The following is a 12,291-nucleotide window of genomic DNA, read 5'->3' as shown; positions in this document are numbered from 1 at the left end:
GGCTCTGACTTCCCCTCACCCAACCATGCCCTGATCCCTCCACTAACCAGGGCCCGATTTCCATCCCACCAACCAGGCCCACATCCTCCCATTTTCCCCGGAGGCTCTGATTCCCCCACTACGAACCAGACCAGTTCCTCCTGCCAGCCCCACCCCTGCGCACCCCCACCCCTCGGCCCCCACGCCCTAGAAATCCTTAAGACTTTCAAAACTTGTCCCTCTCAAGCCCCTGACCTCAGGATGTTCAGAATCATCAGCCACCATGATTGGCCTTTAACAGTGGTGGCCCAGCAGCTATGGCAATTTTTTAACTAAAATTTGTTAAAGGTGCTGAGTGGCTGCCTCAGTATGGAGGCACCCTCTCATTCCCTTACTTACAACACCGGCTGGTGGGCAGCCTTTAAGCTCATTGCGCAAATACCAACTGTAACTTCAAGTTCGCCTGAGGGTATCCTGCTGAGGCCAAAATATGGCCTAGGGATGGAAGCAGCCGCCTTTCAGCTGACCAGGGGGCCAACGCTCCAATAGCCATTTTTAAACTCTCCCCCCACTGCCCCATGGCTGCGATCATGAAATGGCAACTGTTTCTTTGGGGTTCCACCTCTACAATGTGGTCTGGCATTTATTTATTTAAACCTTTTCAAGTAGTCTTCAGCAGGTCCTTCCATCTTAGTGGACCTGATGCTTTGTCCTTGCTGGAGGTCTCTCATTGGCCCTTCAGCCTTGGGAGCCTGCCCAACGTCCGTAACTGGATGTCAAATATGTTCTCTGGCCACTAATAGGCCAGCTTGTATAAAACCACATTGGGAACCAGGTGCCAAAGCAATGCAGGTTTGGGACCTGGAAATGCACCCAACATGGGGTCCCAACCCCAGTACTAAAATCCAGCCCCAAATTTCTTTTTCCCTACTTCTAATATCGTGGTTCATGATTCTAAATTGATAATAAGGCATACCAGAGAATTAATTCAGGATGCTAAAAGGTATTGATCTCCTTTTATATTATTTAGTTTTTTTTGACAAAAGTCAGCAGAATAAAAATCCCTTTTAAGGTTTTACATACATCTGCCACTGTGGACCCATTTTGGTAGTTTGTAATACTACATTTAACCAAACCCAATTCAACAACTAATGTCACAAAAATTTGGATGGGGAAGGAAAGGTTAGGCACTTTTGACAGAGGTACACTCTTTACCTGTCAGTCAGAATCTTCACCAGATGAATTGCCTACCCCCTTTAACATTTGAGTGCCCCTCAGTTGAGACTTCATTTTTCACAAAAGCTCCATCATTATTGAGACCTCCTATCTACACAGCTGAGTTTCTACAGTTAACCTCCCTCAGGGAATGCTCCAGGAAGCCAGTTGATCAAAAGCATGTTTTCTACCTTCATTTTTTAAATTGCGGTGCCTTACCCTGAGTTCCCTTAGTGTTCACAATATTATTTCTGCCTATTGATTATCAGCTTTAATTAGCAATTTGTACTCATCACAAGCTTCTACCAGGCATTAATTAAAATAACCGTAAATCTACTTTGAAATCCTTTAATGCTGCTATATAACACTTCAGCTGCACCTTTCACTTGAAGCAAAGTATCCAGTAAACGTACATTTACTCTAGTCAAAAAGCAGTGACTCAATTTCAATGATTCCCCTTGAAACTGCAGAACTGTCTTGGGTGACTTCCCTGACTTCAGCATGATACTGAAGGCCACCACTTTTCTAGGCTTAGGACAGGCTTTGTAAGGACTGTCCCCTGCCAATGAACAATGGGGAAGCTGTGTAGATCAAAAAAGAAACCACCCTTTGAAAGGAATATTGGTATAAAATTCAGGGTTGCATCACTCCAGTTGTTTTTTTTTACCTGCAAGGGCCCAGAACTTCTGATCTCCTAGGGGGTTTACCCCAGAAGCACCCCAAAAGGTGTGCTGCGGTACTCCCCGGAAATCTCCATGCAAGGAGTGTATGAGAATTGCCCTGGAGGCTTAAACTTCTGATGGGCAAATTGCCTGCCAATGGAACCATCACATACATCAATTTAAATCAGAGATTTCAGATGGGTCTGACTCTTTTATCAGAATAGTTAGCCAGGAAAAGTTAGAAGGATTAAAACCACTTCTAACCCCTGGGTAACTATGGTATCGACCTCCTGACTTCCCACTGGAACTGCCCCCTCGACTATACCCCCCCACTGGACTCTCCGATTATCACCCCAAACCACCCCCTATACCCCTGACTTCCCTCTTGACCCACCGCCGAACATCCCCCTACCCCCCAGACTACAGTCCTGACCACCCGACTACCCCACCCACCTGACTACCCTCCCAACCACTGACTAGCCTTCCAACCCTCCAACTACTCCCTAACCCCCAAATAACCACCCCCAACTGCCTCCCCACTCCCTGACTGACTACCCAACCCTTCCATCGATCTTACCTCCTTGACCCATCCTACCCCTTCAACACATCCTACCCCCTGACCCATCTTACCCCACCATGACACATCCTATCTACCCCCTCAACCGTCCCCCATCCTACCCACTTACCTTATACACTTACCTTCTCCCTGGCTTCTCAAAGTGCATTTAAACACAGGGACCTTTAAACTTACTCAGTTTACTGCAGCAAGTGCCATAAAAAGGGGATATGGCTTCACTTCCCTCAATGCTGCTGCCCTGCACTGGAAGGCCTCGGGACCAGGTACTCAAGACATTTCTCACCAGGTCTGGGTCGGAAGGTGGGGCAAGAAATGTGCAGCTCCCGACCTGGGTAAGTAAAAAGGTGCTCAATAGCAATTCAACTGTGATTGCCACTCCTCAGAGGTTCTGGCCCTATGCATCCCTTATTGCTGTGTAAACGATCATGTATTTATCTGGCAAGATAACTACATGTCTTTATTGAAAAAGAGTTGGTTCAACACACAGGTTTAGAATCTTGGCAACTAGCGTGACAAGAATAACATCATCTCAAGGACATTTCAAATTTTAGGGGCGCACAAGCTGCCAATTGCTGTGGTGTCAAACTGGGAAATTTCTCACAGTTCTGGATATCCTTACTTGCACCTTTCAAACAATATTCTTTTCTTCACCACTCATGGACTATATTTGTAACTATCTAATCTCTTAATCCAACCCACCTGCCATTTCAAAATGACATGTTTTTCATGTTTCTCAGCCTTTAAATGGAGAGCTGAAATGTGATGAATTTCCTGAAACTTGTCCCTCAATGTAATTCTTACCATTGTACTTCATTGGAATTTGACCATTTTTATATTTCATACCTTCACTCAGAAAAAACTTCAGTTTATCTACACATGTTATACTAGGAGCCATTTCTCCTATAATTTATACTGTAAAGTTCATACTATATAAATTCCACCCAAAAATTGACAATCTGCCACAACATTGATCTCAATGTGACACATTGTGATGATAGGGGGTGAGCAACTACTGTAATGAGGAAAGACAAGAAATTGGGACAATTTTAGCTGAAGCAAAAAGAGGATATTTAATTGAGGATTTTACAATGAGGGTGAAGTTCTTTCTTAGGAAAAATTGGGAAAGAATATTTACTCTAGTTGGGGAGTCAGTAATGGGTGCATGGGGCATCATCAATGAAAAACTGGAAGAGGCAAATTAGGGAAAATGTCTTTTTGTAGTGAGTTGTTGGGATGCTTTACCACTTAGGGAAGCGAGGCACCATTGCATCTTTTAAGGGAAGAGTTGGGTAACATTTGATGCAAGTGAGATTGCAGGACTCTGGATAGAGCAAGGCACTGAGAATCATTTGGATTGCTCCAGCCAGCATTTGTTGTAATTTTTATGTTTCTATCTTGCCCTGCATTTCTAGCAATATGGCACCAGCCCTCTACAGCATGAACCAGTTTTGGATCTGAAGTTATTGTTGAACCCTGAATATTACCAGCCAACAGAGGTCAGAGAATCCCCGAGGCATGCTCCAGGGGCTTAGCATTATTGCAGAATTTGGACTGACATCCTTAGCATCAGCCATATTCACTCTGGGTATTATTTTGAGATGGTTAAGTAAGCTTATGTACCTTTAAGTGATCCAAACTTTCAGGTATACATTTTTCCATTTATATACACATCCGACAAATTGCTCCCGATATGTGAGCCTTTCTTCAGTCTCATATTTAATAGAATAATTATCTTGATTTATTATTGTGCGTTTAAGAATTGTCAGATTCCTATTCAGACAAGAGTGCATCTGTGACATAGATAATTGCCTAACATGTGTTTTTCCAGACCAGACATTGTGCTCATATATTGTGCAACATGACTTTTGTCTGGAAATTGCCTGATTTTTTACTACTGTACTTTTAAGAACCATCATAGGCATTTTTCTCTAAGCACATCACCCATAATTATTCACTGCAGGAATCTGAGACTACTTAAGAGAAAAAAGAATTTACTGAACCAGTCAGGACACAGTGAACTCTACCTCACAATCACAAGCTGTGTTGGCTCTTGTCATCGACATATATGGGCAAAGACAGAGGCACATTGATGTGTAATAAAATGATGATCCAACTGGTCAGGGCACAGTAATCTCTATCCCACAGACACTCCCAATGACATACATGGACCAACATAAATCATGCTGAGACATATAATATGATAATTCTTCAGTTTAACTGTAGAATTTCTTGATTGATAGCCACAAAAATAATTAAACTCCCCATAAAAGCCCTTTTGAAAATGAGCTGCTCTTGGTATATTTGCAAATGTGTAAATACAACATTAACAACATATATCCATCAGGAAAATCATTATCTTTTGTTGTATTTGAAATTCTTTCTCATTATACATGGGCCAGGATTTTACAGCCTCTCCCACCCGGCAGGATATTACGGTCCCGCCGAACTGAATGGAGATTTAAATAGTTCGCCGCATCTGCCGGAGGGAGACACGCCGCGGCAGGGCCATAAAATCCTGGCCATGGATGATCAATACTAGGTCCATTGTATAGACATCCAATTAAAACTTTTTAAAACTCATTCTTTCTGCTACCAATGTAATTATCCAGCTGTTAAACACCAAACTATAATGCAGCATTATGTGAACCATTCAGCTAGTCGAAGTATTTAGTGCAAGATTAGATTCAGTGTTAATAGCAGAGTAGAGTTCCTGCTTTGGTGCAGTTGGTAACCTGGGTGCAAATTGCAGCTGAAAATACACCGGGTTTCCAAAGTGAAGTTATGATTCAAGTTTCTGCTCAAACTCATTTGCAGCATTACAAATATAAAATTGTCCATAAACCAATGCAATTGAGCAGCATAATAGATCATAACTGTTTATTTTTTTTCCTCGCAAGGGTGGAAGCTTGATGTGGTTTCATTAATACAGCTAAAAATGGATTTTTCGCAAAAAAATAAGCATTTTACTCTACCACCTGCAAGTAACCTACTTTTAAATCACTGAAAATTACTTCCCAATAACTATACTGAACGGTTTACTGTTTCATTGGTGTACACTAGTTGCTTAGTTTTTTTTAATATTTAGAAACTTTTAAAATGTGCCTTTGTGCCTAAAAATAGCAGTTTAAATTGAAAAGCCTGCTCAAATGGTCAGAAACTGGCGCAATCGGTGGAAACTCACTATGATCATTATTTCAGTCTGGGGCATGGTCATATATTTGGGCAAGGCTAGCTTCCAACAGTGTTTTCTAAATTAACGTTAAAAATCATGAAAACTGGATTTATACTCAACATAACTTGCACTTAAAATTCCTCAACCTTTTATGCTGTTTGGCTGATTTTTGTCGAATTGAACCAACGCAAACTAACGGAAACTCTAGACCATCACATTTCTTAGTACATAACAGAGAGGGAGAATACGGTTTTTTCTTAACCTAACAGAAGCTACTTTTAAAATGATCCAAACTCTTTCACTTTTAAAACGGAGAATCATTAAACTAAGTTCTTTTCACTTTGCTTCAGTTTTATGAAATCCACTTGACCACCACAGGCTCAGACTCACTATTCTAAATTAAACTATATAGAGCGCATTATCCATCTTAAATGAGGCAATTTTAAACAGAATACATTTACTGCAAGAGATCAAGATAACGCAAACCAGTCATGTTTCATGACTTTTTGTCCTCTAATCCTCACTTTTGTCTCCATTTTGAAATCTTATTTGCACCAAATCCATTTCCTTTGGTATGACAACTGTCTGTTAAGAAAAAGAACTTGCATTTAAAACATGCTGCTCAAGTCCTCAGCATGTCTACACTGCTACACAGATAATGAATTACTGTGAAGTACAGATGCTGTTCATTTGTAGGCAAATACAGCAGCCCATTTGTGCACAGCGTGGTATCAGAAATAGAAAATGGATGACTGGCCAGTTAACTTGTTTTGAAGATGCTGATTGATGGACAAATGTTTGATAGGACATTTCTACTTTTCCTTAATAATGTCACACAAGCAAGTAGATGGAGCCTTGGTTTAACAACACACCTGAAAGATAGCAATTCTGTCAACGCAGCACTCACTCAATTCTGCAGTAAAGTGTCAATATAAATTATGGAGCTAAAACTCCACAGCCCTATGAATGCAATTCCACCATAAGTCCAGTGAAAGTGTTGGTGGATCCCAATGTTCCCCACCTATTCATGAAGCCTTGTTTCATCAGAACCACCTCCTTCCCCAAAAATGGTCTTCAATAATAGAAGCAGCGTGGCTGGAGGAGGTAACTCCCAGCCTTGAGCTTTCTTGTCCCTTGTCCATATCAGAACAATGATGGGCCAGCATCTCAATGACACCAGTGGAGAGGGGGTGGATTTTATGTCCCCCTCCCCCCACCAGGCATGTTTGAGGCAGGGGGCATGTCAAATAGGACAGGTGGTTAGGCCACTGCCTTCCCACCCACTCCGAGTTGCCCCCATAATAGAGCCGGCAGATAAGGCATCGGCCTTGGCCAATTAAGGGCCTGTTAATGGCCTAATTCCCCCTCTGTTGCCATAATATGGTGGGCGGTGGAAGGTAGAGGAAAGACGCCAATACTGGTGAAAAGGTTGGGAGGAAGGGGCAGGTATTTCCTTTTGGGGTGCCCTTGTGCACATTAGAAGCACCTGCCTCCCCCTCCCCTGGGTGCTTCACCCATGGTCTCCAAAACCCAACTCCCCACACCCTCTCCCCTGTCCTTAGGGTCCCCATTCCCTCCCCACCCAAAAAGCCCCGATTTACCTTAGTCTGGTATCCATGACACTTCTTCTCGGGGACTGCCATGTAGTCACAGCAGCAGCCACTATTTGCTCCTGGCACTGCTGGAACAACTCAGCTGCTGGCCGGCAACTCTTAAAGATGGGACTTCCTTTCCCTGAGGGGCAGAAGTTCCACTCTTACCTCATTAAGACTACCCTCGGCGTATTATCACTACAGGGCAGCCCTTTTTAAAGTTAGTTGGTTCACAACCAACTTTTCTACTGCGGTGAGCAATATCCCTCCCCTTAAAATCCAGCCCAGGTTTACCAGCTTGTTGCTCAGCGGCCTTGCAAGCTATTGCCCCATCTCTAATCTGCCTTTCCTCCCAAGCCTTTGAACATGTCACCACTTCCAAAATCACTTTCCATCGCCCTGAAACTCTACATTCAAACCTTCCAGTTAGGCTCCTGCCATTTCCACAACATTGAAACAATCCTAAGTAAAAAAAATGTGACTGGGATGGTGGTTGACTATCCCTCCTCATTCTTCTCAGCCTGTTCAGAGTCTTTGACATGGTTAACCACACCATCCTTGTCTGACATCTCTCCTCCATTGTTCAGCTGACCAGGACTGTGTTCAACTGATTACATTCTACTCTATCCAGTCATAGCCAGAGAATGTCCTGCAAAGGCTTCTTGCTCCCACATGGTTAAATTTGGAGTACCCAAGGATCAATCGTTGACCCAAGCTATTTCTCACCTCTTGTTGGGATTGTCCAAAAACAAATCAGACTTGTTACAATCCCCGCAGAGACCTGTAAAAAGATATTTGAATTCACAGTGACAAATGAAAGGATCACATTACAAGATTTCAAGTTTTAAGACTTTTACAGTAAGAAATGAACTAAAAGCAAGTGACTAAATACTATTTAGTAAGTAACTAATGTACTAAACTACAGGAAATAAATCACCCTTTAACTTTAAACACGACTGGAAACCCTGTGCCACAGTTATACTTAACATCTGCTCTCCACAGAATAATAATTTTCACATGAACCAATTCCTCATTACTCCCAGCTTGCAATGGGCTCTCTCTGTCTGTGACACCCTGCCACTGCTGTCTCTCTTTTCTGTCCAAAACTTGGGGCAACATTTTCCCCCCGTTGCAGGGGGGGTGTGTGTGTGTGCAGGAGTGGGCGTGGGTGGGTTCCCGATCAGTGCCCCCAATTGGGGGTGCACTGCCATTTTACGTGGGCGGGCCAATTTAGGCCCGTCCAGCCTGATGTCCACCAGGAAGCGCTTCCTGTGCGGGTGGGGGAATTCCCTGAGCTAGGAGTGCGCTCTTTGGCACGAAAGAGCGCACAGATCTCCCTGAGGCAAAATGCTGCCTCAGTGAGATCAGCTCAGGTTTGAAACATTGAATAAAGATTAGAAAAAAAATTACTGACATGTTCCCTCATGTGCCACTGTCACATGAGCTGGGACATATCAATTTATTTTATTTAGGCATTTAATACAAATTTTAATACCCTCATGAAATCTCATCTCACCCGTGGACGAGGTTTCATGTTTTTTCGGAGCCCTGGGTTCCCGGCCTGCCCGCTAACCTTAAGGTTGGACGGGCAGGTCCATTGATTGATTCAATTACTTTATCAATGGCCTTAAGTGGTCGTTGACAGGTCAACAGGTGTGCAGCCGACTTGTCTTGCCAATGTTTACAGGTGCAAACATCTTGCACTTTCTTCCCAGTAAGTCAACCTGCACCTGCACCCCCCCCAACACCATCCCCATAGCAACCAAGCCACCCAGGCTGTTATTGAGCAGAATTTGGAGCAGGTCACATGACCTCCTTTCATTCTTCCCTTTTACCTGGAATTCAGGAGACGGATCCAAAATATAGCAGTCTTATAAACTTCGCATAACAGGTTCCACATGTACACTGATGATACCTAGCTCCAACTCACTACCACCTCTCTTAAACCATCCACTGCTTTTGTGTTGTCAGGCTGCTTATCTGACTAGTAGTACTGGATTAGAAGAAATTTCCTCCAATTAAACATTGAGAAGACTGAAGCCATTTTCTTTGGCCCTGCCGTAAACTCTATTCCTTACAGACCACATCCATTCGCCTCCCTGGACACTGCCTTGGGCTGAACCAGTCTGGTCGCAGCCTCTGCATTATTTGTAACGCTGAGCTGAGTTTCCGATCCAAGATATCTCACAGGAGCATAATCAGACAAAACTTGATATAGTGCCATAAAAGGAGATTTAGAGCAAATAACTAAAAGCATGGTCAAAGAAGTATGTTTTAAGAGTGCCTTAAAGGAGGACAGAGTGGCAGAGAGATTTAGGGAGATAATGCCAGAGCTTGGTGTCTAGATGATTGGACAAAGGAAATGGGGGATGCACAAAAATGGAGAATTGGAGTAATGCAGGGTTCGGAAGGTTGAAGTGCTGGAAGAGGTTACAGGGATAATGAGGAATGAAACCATGGAGAGATTGGAACTATTCTGTTGGAGAAGACCTTATTATTCCGGGTCCCAGCACAGCTTCTGTTGAAACCCATTTTGATTTTAAGGTGCTTTTAACAGTATACAACTTAAAGAAACTGTATGCGTTTGGTTGTTTTAAAGCTGTTGCTTTAGTCACTTTTGAAGTCATTGACCGTCACCTTATAAAAAGATCTTTCGGACCATTAATTCCAGAACTGTTTGTTGCCCACAGAAGCTGCCTACCAGAGGCCATTTTTCTTGGCCACCTTTTCTCCAAAGTATTCTAGTTAGCATTTACATTGGAGCCTGATAAAACACTACCAGCAGAGTCTTGGCTAAAGTCGATATACCTTTGTAACGCCTGTTCCCACCAGTTTAAATGAGCAAATGTTTAATGTAGCCAATTGTGTGTGAGCCAAACATCACAGTTCTCAAGTTCAACCCTTGGTCTGTACTAAGGTAACTGACCTCATCTGGGAAGGCAATAAAACACCATGATTACCATTAATGCCCCAACTCTAGAGCTTCTTTTACTGATCATTCTCCAGTGAATCCTGCTGAGAAATGCACTTTTGGGAAAGCAAGTGAGAACATGGTGAAATGGCCTCCATGGTCAACTAATCTGTCACCATTCATTCTCTAGGTTCGTGGTGAAGAATGGGTGAAGTGCTAGAGGGCTTCAGTTCCTACCAGCCCACCCCTCACCAACTTGTGAAACCACATCCTAGAAAGAGTCAGTACCTTCAACAGAAGATGGGAGAAAAGTGGAAAAGAGTAAACAAAATGACCATGTTGTACACACAACAAGGCCAAATTATCTAGAAGTAAGAGACTTGTTTGCCTTTTAATTTACATTTCTACATATAACCAATCTATAGTCAAGTGATTAAATGGTATTTTTTGGATGAGGTCATGAAGTGAGAGGAAATATTTCATTGAATGCTCCGGTTGGTAACTGATCAGGCACATCATAAAAAGTAGTACACAAGAGAGTGGCAAGAATGTGGAACTTTGCCACATAGAGTAGGGTGGAAGACGTAGTTAGAGTGGGAGAAGTCTACTATGAAGTGCAAGTATCAATATAGACCAGTTGGGCCAAATGGCTTGTTTCTATGGAGCAGATTCTATGTGGCAAAGATTATTAGCTGTTAGAAAACATGAAAAAGATAATGTGAGAATGTTGTCTCTGCTTATTGGTCACATATCGACATACATAAATGTTTCTCTGTAAATGCAGTCATAGTCAACCCCAAACTTAAATTAAAAATTACATTCTACACCATCTGTATTTTGCTGTTTATATATCTTTATATGTAAAATAAAGCTTTAATAAAATGGAAACGTGCAACTGTTGAAATAGAGCTGAAAAGACTGACAGCTAAAAGTTTAGGTGATGTTACTATCAATTCATGCCTCTCCCCAAAAAAGTATTCATTGATCTGACTGTTTTGTTCTCACTGTTAACCTAAAGCATCCCACAGACAGCTGAATTGTTATTTAAATTGGTGATGGATCAATATTCCTTTGGCACATGCACTAGCCAAATGTCACAATCTGATACAGAACTAAACCATGCAAGGAAACAAATGTTACATATAAGACTAGTACAGCTTCATTTTATTAATAAAATTACCTTTTAAAAAAAACTGCTCAATAATTCGTACTGAACAAAATTGTTTTGCTGGTTATCTTTTTAAAATTTGTTTAATGTTTCTGGTGTCAAAAGCTGTGTAAACAATGAATTTTAATGTGTGTTAAAAGAGTATTGTAATTCTGTGCTTGTTAACATTTTTAATTTTATTTCCTTTTTGGCCTGTTCTTTGTCTGTGTTTTAGAAGCTGTAGAAATTTCATAGAAATGGGTGTGTGTTTAATGGGCTTTGGTGCATTACATGAAAAACTTGTATGCTTAACAGATTGATTTCTCTAGCATTTATATTGACTAAAAACCATACTGCCTTCATTTGTCTTCATGGTGAAAAGGGTTTTTTCTTTGATTCTTTTGTTGAAAACTATTGCCAGATTAAAATCTCATTTTTTTCCCTCCTGCCTACATAGATATAAATACTGTGTTAGCATGATTTGCACTTTCTTTTCCCCTATTACCTAGCATAAATTAACGTTGCTTCCAGAATTGAAATCAAATCCAACAAAAACTTTTGCAGTTACATAGTGTTGAAATGTTAGTGTTCTATAAATAAATAATTCATCATCTTGTTTTGAATATGAACCAATGGGTAACTGATTTGGGATCTGCGCCATGTAAGTTACTGAGGAGAAATAAGCAAAGCCATCCCGTTTTATGTGCCCTGACAAATGCAGATCTGATCTAAATCACCAACCAACTCAGATTAAAGGTAATCCCTAAGTAACTAATTTATCAGTGAAATCTGACAAGCAATGCATCCCTCAGTAAAATGTGTCACAGTTTACATTGCTGTCTTTAGTCTAAATGAACTATTATGCTGATGAGGTCAAAAAATGATTCATATCCTTATCCATCATCCTGTCAAATTCATGAGATTGATTGTAGTAACTAATTTGATAAATGGTGAATAAGTATTTGAGCTTTAAAACAAATGACAGATTCAAACTTGTAATAGAGTGTTCTGAGTGACACATTAATTGTTCAAACTC

The sequence above is a fragment of the Carcharodon carcharias genome, chromosome 21 (genome assembly GCF_017639515.1).
Source record: "Carcharodon carcharias isolate sCarCar2 chromosome 21, sCarCar2.pri, whole genome shotgun sequence".
NCBI lineage: Eukaryota > Metazoa > Chordata > Chondrichthyes > Lamniformes > Lamnidae > Carcharodon > Carcharodon carcharias.
This window is presented reverse-complemented; position numbering follows the sequence as displayed.